A 14,374-nucleotide genomic window follows, 5' to 3' on the forward strand; every position below is an offset into this window, starting at 1 on the left:
CCTATTTGTCAAAAATACCCTGTCATTAGTGCCTGAACGCTGGAAATGTGTCATGAAATTGGCCCATGCCTTTTACAGTGTACTCCTGCCTCAGCTGTACCTGGGATGTCTCTCCCTTGCCTCTGTTCCTTGGTCGGGCAAGGAAGTTCATCTATGTGACAGCATGAGAAACACCGGCTCTAATCGGCAGTACGTTCACTACCACCTGCCTGAGTGCTGTGGTTCCCATGCTGTCATACAAATGACAGTGTGTGAGCCAGCAGCTGTGACCAGCGGTAAAAAGGTTAGTAATGAGATCAGGCGTACAATGATGAACGTATTCATCAGCTGGCACCTATGCAATAAATAAATAAAGTAAATAAATGGTGTGGGGTACCCTCTATTTTTGATAACCAGAGCAGGCAAAAACAATAGCTGCGGGCTGCAGCCCTCAGCTATTAGCGTTATCTAGCTAAAGAAAATAGTTGGGCATGGATAGTGGCCCTCCCTAGCCTAAAAGTAGCAGCCCGCAGTTGCCCCAGAAAAAGAACATCTATTAGATGCGCCAATTTTGGCACTTTGCCCAACTCTTCCCACTTAGTGTGTTGTGATGGCAAGTGGAGTAATATTTGTGGTGTTGATGTCAGTTTTGTTATGCCAGTTGACATCAAACCCACAAGTTAGCAATGGAGAAAAGTCTATAAGAAGCCCCATTACTAACCCTGTAGTGAAAATGTAACTATAGACATACACAGAAAAAAGTCCTTTAATTTAAATAAGCACACAGAAAAAACACAATGTCTCACACACAGTGTCTCCTGGACTCACGGCTGAGCAGTCATATCATGCCACACAATCCAGATGTAGCAGGGTTCGAGCACATCGCGGGACATATGGATTATCGTCGGACAGGTGAGGAATAGAGTGTTTTATTATTTTTAATTTTACATTAATAAATAGGTGAAAGATGGTGGGAAGTGTTTCTTTCAAATAAAGACTATGTTTTTATTTCAAATAAATGACTTCTGTGCTTTATTACATTTGACTGTGGGGTTAGTAATAGGGGTGTCTTATAGATGCCTCTCCATTATTAGCCCCTGTGATTGATGTCAAAGCGAAAGCATTGTCACGTCTAATAGATGCACCTTTTTTGGAGTTGCTTCAGGCTGCTATTTTTAGGCTGGGGAGAGCCAATATCCATGGCTCCTTCCCAGTCTGAAAATACCAGCCCCCAGCTGTCTGCTTTAGCTTGGCTGGTTGTCAAATTGTATTGCATGCTTTGTGTTAAATTTCGTTGGTATATAACACTCCAAAAAAGCATTCAAATTTTTTTCAAGATTCAATTAGTCATCCATAGAGCATTCTGCCTCTCTCCCTGCACCTGCAACTGTCTCTAGGCTAAAAGCAGAATGTATCTGATAGAAACAGCTAATCACAAAATTAGCCCTTAGATAGACTGTTAAATGCACCAGCCAATGCTCGTCGAGTGCCGAGCAGATCCGAGCACCCAGTCTCACCCAGGAGAACTGTTGTGTTCTTGTCTGAATCTTCTCCTATGACTCCTGCTGCTGCACCTAGGTGGCACTGCATGTTCACTGCCAAAGGTATTTCATGATGCAGGCTCAGTCCTGATTAACATTAGTCTGCCTGAGACTTGTGATACCACTCAGACAGGGAGTCTATGTCTTACTGCAGGGTGCTGATTAATTATTAGTTGTACTTCAGTCACTGCTAAGAACCTTCCTTGGTGCCACTCTCTACTTAAACTCTCAGCAGCTGACTTCTAGCTTCCTGTTATAGTTTGTTGCTATTCTGGTATGTTGTTTTGATTGTCGCTATTCTGAATATCATGAAATTTAGTTCCTGTGCTTGGCTAATTTCTTTGGCTATCCCACTGTCCCTGATTTTGAACTCCTGGTAACTTTAGGCTTAACTATCCTTCTCTCTGCCAGCTCACTTCACCATTCAGCAGGACCCATGGGTTTCTTGTTTAACCCCTTTCTGACCTAGGACGGGATAGTACGTCTGAGGTTAGAAGCCCCTCTTTGATGCGGGCTCTGGCGGTGAGCCCGCATCAAAGCCGGGACATGTCAGCTGTTTTGAACAGCTGACATGTGCCCGTAATAGGCGCGGGCAGAATCGCGATCTGCCAGCGCCTATTAACTAGTTAAATGCCGCTGTCAAACGCAGACAGCAGCATTTAACCACCGCATCCGGCCAGGCGGCCGGAAATGACGGCATCGCCGACCCCCGTCACATGATCGGAGGTCGGCGATGCTTCAGTATTGTAACCATAGAGGTCCTTGGGACCTCTATGGTTACTGATCGCCGGTAGCTGTGAGCACCACCCTGTGGTCGGCGCTCACAGCACACCTGATTTTCTGCTACATAGCAGCGAACAGCAGATCACTGCTATGTAGCAGAGCCTATCGTGCTGTGCCTGCTTCTAGCCTCCCAGGGAGGCTATTGAAGCATGGCAAAAGTAAAAAAAAAAAAGTTAAAAAAATGTGAAAAAAATAAAAAATATATAAAAGTTTAAAGGGAACCTGTCACCCCGAAAATCGCGGGTGAGGTAAGCCCACCGGCATCAGGGGCTTATCTGCAGTATTCTGTAATGCTGTAGATAAGCCCCCGATGTTACCTGAAAAAGGAGAAAAAGACGTTATATTATACTCACCCAGGGGCGGTCCCGCTGCTGGTCCGGTCGGATGGGCGTCTCCGGTCCGCTGCGGTGCCTCCCATCTTCATTACAAGACGTCCTCTTCTGATCTTCAGCCACGGCTCCGGCGCAGGCGTACTTTGCTCTGCCCTGTTGAGGGCAGACAAAGTACTGTAGTGCGCAGGCGCCGGGCCTCTGACCTTTCCGGCGCCTGCGCACTGCAGTACTATCCTCTGCCCTCAAGAGGGCAGAGCAAAGTACGCCTGCGCCGGAGCCGTGGCTGAAGATCAGAAGAGGACGTCTTGTAATGAAGATGGGAGGCGCCGCAGCGGACCGGAGACGCCCATCCGACCGGACCAGCAGTGGGACCGCCCCTGGGTGAGTATAATATAACGTCTTTTTCTCCTTTTTCAGGTAACATCGGGGGCTTATCTACAGCATTACAGAATGCTGCAGATAAGCCCCTGATGCCGGTGGGCTTACCTCACCCGCGATTTTCGGGGTGACAGGTTCCCTTTAAATCATCCCCCTTTCGCCCCAATCAAAATAAATCAATAAAAAAAATTCAAATCTACACATATTTGGTATCGCCGCGTTCAGAATCGCCCAATCTATCAATTGAAAAAAAGCATTAACCTGATCGCTAAACAGCGTAACGAGAAAAAAATCTGAAACGCCAGAATTACGTTTTTTGGTCGCCGCGACATTGCATTAAAATGCAATAACGGGCGATCAAAAGAACGTATCTGCACCAAAATGCTATCATTAAAAACGTCATCTCGGCATGCAAAAAATAAGCCCTCAACCGACCACAGATCATGAAAAATGGAGACGCTACGAGTATCAGAAAATGGCGCAATTTTTTTTTTTTTTTTTTTTTTTTTTACCAAAGTTTGGAATTTTTTTTCACCACTTAGGTAAAAAATAACCTAGTCATGTTAGGTGTCTATGAACTCGTACTGACCTGGAGAATCATAATGGCAGGTCAGTTTTAGCATTTAGTGAACCTAGCAAAAAAGCCAAACAAAAAACCAGTGTGGGACTGCACTTTTTTTGCAATTTCACCGCACTTGGAATTTTTTTCCCATTTTCTAGTACACGAAATGCTAAAACCAATGATGTCTTTCAAAAGTACAACTCGTCCCGCAAAAAATAAGTCCTCACATGGCCAAATTGACGGAAAAATAAGAAAGTTATGGCTCTGGGAATGAGGGGAGTGAAAAACCAACACGGAAAAACGAAAAATCCCAAGGTCATGAAGGGATTAAGATCCCGATGTAGGGGTTGAAAAGAGAATACAAGGATTTCCCTAGGAGCTGCTAAATAAAGTGTCTTGTGTAAATAGTGTGGTAGCCCTATTAAGAATTGTCTGGCCTCCACCGACAGTGCCCCATTACAAAGTTACAGTGCCTGGCACTGGATCCATGAGAGGATGAAGTGGAACAGTTGAGTATTTTTCAAAGAGGATGCATTGCAGTGGAAATGTGCCTAATCTTCTGGGAGATCTTAACGAGAGACTCCCTAAGACATTCTGGGCATATGTTTCAGAGTGATGTATTGGTCACTTTGAAAGTGGCTACAAAATGATAAAGGTATAGGTCTCTCCGTTTTTATGATGTAGACACAGATCACACTATTTACTGTATTTTCTTTTTAGATTTTGTGAGATTATGTAGTATTATTTTCTTCCAGAAATAATGGAGATACAAAAAATACCAGCCTATGTGCAAGGCACAGATAGTGCTGCCTCCTTGTTTCTCCCTGTAAGTTCACTGTTTCTCTGCGTGTATGTGAATATGATGCTTAATGTATAGCCTTAATGGGCAATCTGTTTCCTGTGAATCTATATTTCGCTCTACGTGACGCTGCATCGGGGCTCCCACCAATCAAAACATAGAACATGTCATAATAACAAGTCAAAAGTTGTTTTTTTCAATGATAAGTATGCTTTAATGTGATTAGTTTTTCTCAGGGGACCCATAATATGAATATCATTGACATGTATTGAACAGTTAGTCAGTAATGCCCAATTAGACATAAGTAACAGTCTTATTCAGGTCACAGTAGTAATAAGAGTAAGGTTTACAAGACCTTCACAAAACTTGGCCACTTCTCCTTCCCTTATTGGCCTTGCTGTGATATAAGTATAAAATATGCCACATAGAGAAGTGAGAGCTTATTGATCACTTTAAAATAATTAATTTGATTTCCTTCCCGGATTTTTTGCTCCAACTACTACTAAAGTAGTCATATTGGCAATTGATATCTACTTTCCATAAATCGAAAAGAAGTGGCACACATTCAAGATTTGAAAATTACCTTATTTCCTGGAGTAGGTTGTGATGCACAAAAATGCAATAAATGCTGAATAATAGTTGGAAACTATTGTGAATTGTGGTATAGAGTGTGAGGATGAAGGTCAGTGAACAAAGAAATTGGGAATGGGTAATTCGAAAATGACAAACTATTATATATATTAGGATACTGTGAACATATTTCTTGAAAATATTGTATCTCCATTTACTATCCTCATAAGAAATAAGAATATCTTGAAATATTTCACTTTTCATTCTAGTTGCTATTGTGGTCACAATAAGCTGACACCTCCAGGTTGTAAGTGAAGTGATGGCCGGGGGACCACCACGGTGCAGGAAGACTACTGTACACAAGATGAGGTGCAAACAACAAAGGGTAGATTTATTGGCAGGCAAGGAATGAAGGGAATGAGGAAGATGCAAACAGGGGTTTACCATGGCAAAAGACAATTTACAAGAGTAATAAACTTTATCTTTTCCGTAAAATAGCACGGTGCTCCAGCTATAACAGACTCAAAATATGTCTAACAAGCAAATGTAAACAATAAATGAGTGATGATGCTACTCTACGTATAATCTCCCTGGCCTTTACTAAGCAGGCCACACGGCTCCCATGTACTGACTATTGAAGCCTACACTAGGCCCTAACAGGTGCACCAAACAGGAACAGACTCACGGTGATGTTGGAGAATCAGGTCCAGTCCCAGGGGGGCCCCCAGCAGTCTAATACGGTGGTGCGCACGGCATTCTGTCAGCTCTGTGAAACGTGGTCTTCTCCTTGCTTCTGGATCCTAGGGATGCTCCTGGAAACTGTAAATCCCTTTCTCTGTATCTTCGTGGTGTAAGGAGGTTGCTGTCCCTGCTCCTTACCTGGAACCACTTAGTCAGACAGCTGGGTTGTCGGGGGGAAGACTTTCTGCTCTGGACACAAGGGACCATGTGATGGCTGGGGCAGGGGGGAAGAGACGGAGGTGTGGTCAGAAAAGTGTAGGAGAGCAGAGCACGCCAGACGGAGGGGACAGCGTGCCAGAGAGAAAGCAGGCTGCAGCGCCGCGCTCCCCATGACAGGGTGCTCCCCGTGAGGGCACTAAAGCTGGAGTGAGAGTGGGGACTTGGAAGCCTCCATAATCTGAGAAGACTCTTCCTCTGACAGTGCAGAAACAGTGACTTGAGTGCAGCCCTGGTGACCGCAGTGACAAGCAAAGATCCCTGAGTGTGATAAGTAACTGCCCAGTGTGTGTGTGTGTGACATCCTTACTACAGAGAAGCTGCCAGGCTTACAGAGACTCCTGCAGCAGTGACCTACGAGACTGTGCTATTTCCTGGTTCCAGTTTCACTTTGAGAAGAACAGGCTGCAGAGACTTAACCCTGGAGTTTCCAAGAGACAGAGAAGAGACCAGGATCTCAAGCCCTGCTGGTGACTGTACCCACGTTGGAAAAAGGACCCTCCAGTCAGGACCTCCCTGGGCTGATAAGTTGCAAGAAAACTTGTTAACTCTTTTGATTCCGCTTAACTGTTTACTGTTTGATTTGTCTCTATTAACCCCCGGTTTACTCCCTGCGAGGAGAATTTTACCCCTGTTAATAAATCCCCTTCAACAGTTGGTCTGTCTGTTCCGTGGTGACATACTCAACCCTGCACTCTATTACACTTGGCGTAGTCAGCAGGATATCACACGGTAGTGCGGAAAGGGCAGACCAAGCAGTTGGGGGAGGCCCCAGGTCTAGCATTTCCCTGGGAGCCATGTTAGTTAACTTGCCAAAATTCTCGGGGAGTGATGTCATGTTGTGGAGTTGAACGGAACGCATCCAAGTGATGATGCGGATGCATCCTATGACACCGGCTCTGCAGGCGGAAATAGCGGTGATGGCCCTAGAGGGGGATGCACAGGACTCTGTTATGTTCAGACCCCCCCAGGCGAGAGATACCCTGGACAAAGTATTACGTATACTTGAGGAGACGCATGGGGACCCCACTGACGTAGGGGAGCTGCGTATGCGACTGTTCCGCCGGGTACAAAGAGAGGGTGAGACCGTGACGCAATATATGAATGCACTGCAGGAGTTTCATACTGCGATAATATGGAAGAACGGCGTAGGTGTGGGGTCAATTGACATTGTGCTGTGGGACCAACTGGTGAGAGGCTTGCGAGATGTGTTGGTGAAACAGGCCCTGCGAGAGCGCATGTGTTGTGAATTCTGTGGCAGAGTTCACTCCTCTGGTCACAAGTGGTACTTCGGCTGATTCTCTCTGGGATCTTCCGTTTGTGGAGGAAAGTGGTACTGCAGCTTCTAAGTTTCCTCCCTCAGGTGATCTGGTGAGCTCATTAGCTTCTTCTCTACTTAACTCCACCTGATGCTTTGATCTATGCTTCCTGTCAATGTTTCAGTGTGGGACTTGTTTTTTCCCTGGATCATTCCTGTGGCCTGCTGCTCTGCAAAGCTAAGTTTTGCTTATGTTATTTTGTTGCTATTTTTCTGTCCAGCTTGCTTTATTGGTTTTTCTCGCCTGCTGGAAGCTCTGAGACGCAGAGGGACCACCTCCGTACCGTTAGTCGGTGCGGAGGGTCTTTTTGGTCCCCTCTGCGTGGTTTTTTTATAGGTTTTTGTGCTGACCGCAAAGTTATCTTCCCTATCCTCATTCTGTTCAGCTAGTCGGGCCTCACTTTGCTAAATCTGTTTCATCTCTATGTTTGTGTTTTCATCTTACTCACAGTCATTATATGTGGGGGGCTGCCTTTTCCTTTGGGGAATTTCTCTGAGGCAAGGTAGGCTTATTTTTCTATCTTCAGGATTAGCTAGTTTCTCAGGCTGTGACGAGGCGCCTAGGTTCTGGTCAGGAGCGCTCCACGGCTACCTTTAGTGTGGTTTGATAGGCTTAGGGATTGCGGTCTGCAGAGTTCCCACGTCTCAGAGCTCGTTCTATTATTTTGGGTTATTGTCAGTTCACTGTATGTGCTCTGACCTCCATGTCCATTGTGATTCTGAATTGCCTTTCATAACACGCATGCGCGTAAAGCTAGATATGACTTTCTCTGAGAGAACGAGAGACCGGCCCCCACAGTGAGACTAGTGCTGCTCGGCGAAGAAGACTGCCTACATGCTACAACTGCAGAGCACCCAGTCAAAATGAAGAGGAGGCGATGTGGACCCGAGATTCCCATCTGAAGATAAGAAGAATCTGGGAGGAGATTGAGAGTCTGGGGAAAGCCCTTACTGCCGTTTTGGAGACCAGCGGCATACCCCGAGGTAACATGCGGAAGCCACCAGAAAGAAATCGAGGATAGGTGCGCAGCATGAAGAATGCTTCGGTGGCGGCCCCAGAGTGTAACTCCGTATCCTGGGGTGAAGAGCAACCACAGATGAGAGATGTCCCCCGCCGAGGTCGACGATCCAGACTGAAGCGCCCTCCAGACAGACGCAGACGTGAGTGCTGGTTGTGCAGAAAGGTGGGACACATGTCCAGAAATTGATTTGTCTCTATTAACCCCCTGTTTAATCCCTGCGAGGAGAATTTTACCCCTGTTAATAAATCCCCTTCAACAGTTGGTCTGTCTGTTCCGTGGTGACATACTCAACCCTGCACTCTATTACAGTGGCTCACTTGCAGCTATATCAGGACACAGTTCTTCTCTCTTTCAGCTATCAGCACAAAAAGTCCTCTCTGCAGCAGCCTCAGCTCACACACCCTGCTCCAGCTCCACACCTGCACTCTGCACAGACTAGTTCATTACACCGAATATTGCAGGGGAGAAGCAGAACATTCCATCACGCCTGACAAGGGGGTGCAGCCTTTTAAAGTGACAGTGTGTTTCTTACTGTCCATAACAGCACCACCCTCTTACATAAGTTTTACTGTATATACTGGGCCATGATGAACAGAGTCAACTCATTATTGTTAAATGGAAGGAAGTTCTCAAAATCTCTACTGAACTGCTTGAAACCTATGACAGTAAAACTATACACAGTGATAAGGCTCATATGCAGTTCCCCAGTCACTCCCTGATCTTTGAGATAGGAGGCTAAACTGTGAATGATTACAGCCATGTATGACTCTGACATACTGTGGCATTTAAGAGAAAAACATATGGAACCTTTAAAGCTAGTTGATAGATGGGTCCCTGATGGCTTCTTTCTGACCGACCGCTGTCATTTGACAGACAGATCTCTCCATATACACACATGCAGGGAGAGACCTGTCAGTCTCTGGCAGTGGGAGAGAAGGAGCTGCTGGGGACCCACCTAGCCAACTAGTCTCCAGAGTGAGCATTTCAAAGTCTAACACACATCATGCAGCCCGTGTCAGATACATGCATATACAACATTTTACAGTACCTTTCCAAATCGCTTTTCTTTTTACCTTATATTGAGAGCGCATTCAGAGCTGAAATCAGACTTCTGCAAACTGCCAACCTAAAAAGTTATCTGAGGACACAGGAAGACAGGAAGCAGGAAAGCAGGTATGGAGTAAAAACTTGAAGCACTGGAGGCCGCAGGCAGACAGGACACAGGAAAGCAGGTACACAGTCAGAAAAACAAAACAAGAGAATTAGTGCAAAGACAGAGTAGTGTGCCTTGGTGTGCCTTATAAAGACCTAGGAAGAGTCATATAGGAGCATCCCAGGGTATTTGCAAAACCCAGTGTGGAGCACAGCAGGGGGCAGCTGCCAGAGAAGAAAGTGATGAAGCCCTGCCCAGCTGAGATGCGTTACGTAATGTTTGGTCATGATGATGCTTAGTGCTGGATTCCAAAAATGAATAATTTTCCCGCTTACTATGTTTTGTTGCTGGATTTTTATGGTTATTTCTTACACTTTTACATACCGCAGCAGTGCAGTGGGAAAATAAGTAATTGATACACTAATGATTTTTCCACCTACAAAGAATGGAGAAGTCTGTAATTTTTATCGTCGTACACTTCAACTGTGAGAGACAGAATCTAACACTAAAAACAATGTATGAATTTTACATAATTTGCGTTTAATTGCATGAAATAAGTATTTGATACACTGACAATTTTTCCACCTACAAAGAATAGAGAGGTCTGTAATTTTTATCGTAGGAATCTTAAAAAAAAATCTAGAAACTCACATTGTATGATTTTTACATATTTAATTTGCATTTTATTGCATGAAGTAAATATTTAATACAATAGAAAAGCAGAACTTAATATTTGGTACAGAAGCCTTTGTTTGCAGTTACAGAGGTCAGATGTTTCCTGTAGTTCTTGACCCCAGTTTGCACACACTGCAGCAGGGATTTTGGCCTCCTCCTCCATACAGATCTTCTCCAGATCTTTCAGGTTTCGGAGCTGTCACTGGGCAACATTCAGTGTCAGCTCCCTCCAAAGATTTCTAATGGGTTTAATTTTGTTCCTGGTGTCCTTAGACAGCTCTTTGGTCTTGGCCATGGTGGAGAGGTTGAAGTGTGATTGATTGAGTGTGAGGACATGTGTCTTTTTTACAAATAACAAGTTCAAACAGGTGTAATTAATGCAGGTAGTGAGTGCAGAGGAGGATGGGTTCTTAAAGAGCCATTTATTTCATGCAATAAAATTCAATTTAATTATTTAAATATTTAAAAATCATACATTGTGATTTTCTGATTTTTATTTTTAGATTCTGTCTCTCACAGTTGAAATGTAACTATGATGAAAATTACAGACCTCTCCATTCTTTATAGGTGGGAAAACTCGGCAGAGTATCAAATACTTATTTTCCCCAGTGTACATATTTATGAGCTTTTCATGTAGCCAAGTAAAACTAAACCCTGAGTGCTGCCATATACACTCATTCCTGACTTTGTTTGAAGAACAGTGTATATAAAAATGGTGCAGGACCCTGTAGCTCACCACACTTTCCATTCAGTTCACAGCTATGTATCCACGTTTCATTACAATGAAAAGTCAACCATAGTCAAAGAAGTTGGCCACTACTTTGTTCCATGGTGCTTTACTTGGGAGGAGGGGTATACATAATATAAAACAAGTACAATAATCTTAAACAATACAAGTCACGACTGGTACAGGAGGAGAGAGGACCCTGCCTGCGAGGGGTCACAATCTGCAAGGGATGGGTGAGGATACAGTAGGTGAGGATAGAGCTGGTTGTGCACCGGTTTGGTTGATCAGTGGTTACTGCAGGTTGTAGGCTTGTCAGAAGAGGTGGGTCTTCAGGTTCTTTTTGAAGGTTTCCACTGTAGGCGAGATTATGATGTGTTGGGTTTGAGAGTTCCAGAGAATGGGAGAAGCACGGGAGAAATCTTTTATGCGATTGTGGGAAGAAGAGATAAGAGGGGAGTAGAGAAGGAGATATTGTGAGGATCGGAGGTTGCCTGCTTATAAGTACTGGGAGACGAGGTCACAGATGTATGGAGGACACAGGTTGTGGATGGCTTTGTATGTCATGGTTAGGGTTTTGTACTGGAGCCTTTGGTTAATGGGGAGCCAGTGCAGGGATTGACAGAGGGGAGAAGCTGGGGAATAGCGGGGGACAGGTGGATTAGTCAGGCAGCAGAGTTTAGAATAGAATGGAGGGGTGCGAGAGTGTTCGAGGGGAGGCCACAGAGCAGGAGGTTGCAGTAGTCAAGGCGGGAGATGATGAGGGCATGGACTAGGGTTTTTGCAGATTCTTGGTTTAGGAATGTACGAATCGGGAAATATTTTTGAGTTGAAGTTGGCAGGAAGTTAAAAGAGCTTGAATATGTGGTTTGAAGGAGAGATGAGTGTCAAGGATTACCACGAGGCAGTGAGCTTGTGGGACTGGGGAGAGTGAGAAGCCTTTTACTTTAATGGATAGGTCTGTTGGGGTAGTCGAGTGAGGTGGGGGAAAGATGATGAATTCTGTTTTGTCCATATTAAGTTTTAGAAATCTAGCAGAGAAGAAGGATGAAATAGCAGACAAACATTGTGGGATTCTGGTTAGTAGGGTGGTGATATCTTGTACAGAGATGTAGATCTGTGCGTCGTTGGCATAGAGATGATACTGAAAGCCATGAGCTGTCCAAGGCCAAAGGTATAGATGGAGAAGAGCAGAGGCCCTAGGACTGAACCTTGCGGGACTCCGACAGATAGGGGGCGAGGTGAGGAGGTGGTGTGCGAGTGGGAGACGCTGAATTGTCTGGTCTGTTAGGTACGACGAAATCCAAGATAGGGCCAAGTCATGAGAGGGTATGTAGTAGTAGGGAATGGTCCACTGTGTCAAAGGCAGAGGACATGTCTAGGAGGAAGAGGATAGAGTAGTGATGCTTGGCTTTGGCAGTTAATAGGTCATTGGTGACTTTAGTTAGGGCAGTTTCAGTGGAATGATGCGGCCGGAAGCCAGATTGAAAGCGGTCGAAGAGGGAGCAGGAAGAAAGGTGGGAGAACAGTTCAAGATGGACGTGTTGTTTCAATAGTTTTGAGGCATAGGGGAGAAGTGATATGGGGCGATAGCTAGATGCAGAACATGAGTCAAGAGAGGGCTTTTTGAGGATAGCTGTGATTGAGGCATGTTTAAAGCTTGAGGGGAAAACACCAGTTGTTACTGATATGTTGAAGAGATGGGTTAGGGTTGGGATGAAGACTGTGGTGAAGTTTGGGATGAAGTGGGATGGGATGGGGTCAAGTGCACAAGTGGTGAGATGTGATCTTGAGATTAGAGTGGAGAGTCAATCTTCTGTAATGATGGAGAAGTTGGTCTTGTAAGAGGAGGGCTTGGCAGTTAGGAGGAAGGGCTCTGGGGTTGTCGACCAAAACTGTCTCTGATGTTATTAATCTTCTGCTTAAAAAATTAGGCAAAGTCTTCGACCGAGATGAGTGGAGAGGGAGGGGGCGCAGGGGGACGGAGGAGAGAATTGAAAGTGTTGAATAACTGTTTAGGGGTTCTGAGACAGGGAGGATATGAGAGATGAGAAGTAGGTTTGCTTTGCTGCAGCGAAATAAACAGATAGCAGACAGATAAAATAAAAAAGCTTATACTCACCTCCCATGCCAGTTCTGTTTCAGCGATGTCGACACTTGCGTTCCATGTGGTTGTTATGACACTTGAGCCCAGTGCCTAAACAGTGCTGGTGTCACTTGCCCCATCTTTGGACAGATTGAACCAAAGGCGGAGACATTGATGCCATTATTGATTGGGTGCCAGGCTCACGTGTCATAACCACATGACAGCCCCAGAACCAAGAGTGCCGATATCGCTGGAATGGTGCCAGAACTAGATGTGAGTATAAACTTTTTTTTTATCGGTGCCAAGCAACTAGATCAAGAAGGGGTTGTGCTAGTAGTAGACAACCCCTTTAAGGCTACTTTCACACTTGCGTCGGTACGGGCCCGTCGCTATGCATCGGGCCGACGTACCGATGTATGTTGTGAAATAAATGAACAACGGGGGCAGCGGATGCAGTTTTTCAACGCATCTGCTGCCCTATTGTAATGTCCGGGGAGGAGGGGTCGGCGTTTCGGCCACGCATGCACGGTTGAAAATGGCGGACACGACGCACAAAAAAAGTTACATGTAACGTTTTGTTGTGCCGACGGTCCGCCAAAACATGACGCATTTGTCGCACGACGGATGCGACGTGTGGCCATACATCGCTAATGCAAGTCTATGTAGAAAAAACGCATCCTGTGGGCGGCTTTGCAGGATGCGTTTTTTCCCCAAAACGACGCATTGCGACGTACGTCACACAACGCAAGTGTGAAAGTAGCCTAAGACTATGAATAAGGACTCAGAGAGCACTGGAAATGTGTCAGTCATCACATTCAGTCAGTAGTTTTGAAGAAATAAAGGAATAATGTTTAATTCTTGAATATTTATCTGTTGAACTTGTCTTCATGTGCTCATGTAGGCAAACTAAAATCAAGCCCCTTAAAAAATAGTGAAGGCCCCTTAAAAAATAGTGAGGAAAGAATGGTTGTAGATAACGAGGAAAAAGCTAACATATTAAACACCTTCTTCTCCACGGTATTCACGGTGGAAAATGAAATGCTAGGTGAAATCCCAAGAAACAATGAAAACCCTATATTAAGGGTCACCAATCTAACCCAAGAAGAGGTGCGAAACCGGCTAAATAAGATTAAAATAGATAAATCTCCGGGTCCAGATGGCATACACCCACGAGTACTAAGAGAACTAAGTAATGTAATAGATAAACCATTATTTCTTATTTTTAGGGACTCTATAGCGACAGGATCTGTTCCGCAGGATTGGCGCATAGCAAATGTGGTGCCAATATTCAAAAAGGGCTCTAAAAGTGAACCTGGAAATTATAGGCCAGTAAGTCTAACCTCTATTGTTGGTAAAATATTTGAAGGGTTTCTGAGGGATGTTATTCTGGATGATCTCAATGAGAATAACTGTTTAACTCCATATCAGCATGGGTTTATGAGAAATCGCTCCTGTCAAACCAATCTAATCAGTTTTTATGAAGAGGTAAGCTATA

Source organism: Ranitomeya imitator, chromosome 3, assembly GCF_032444005.1.
Source record: "Ranitomeya imitator isolate aRanImi1 chromosome 3, aRanImi1.pri, whole genome shotgun sequence".
Lineage (NCBI taxonomy): Eukaryota > Metazoa > Chordata > Amphibia > Anura > Dendrobatidae > Ranitomeya > Ranitomeya imitator.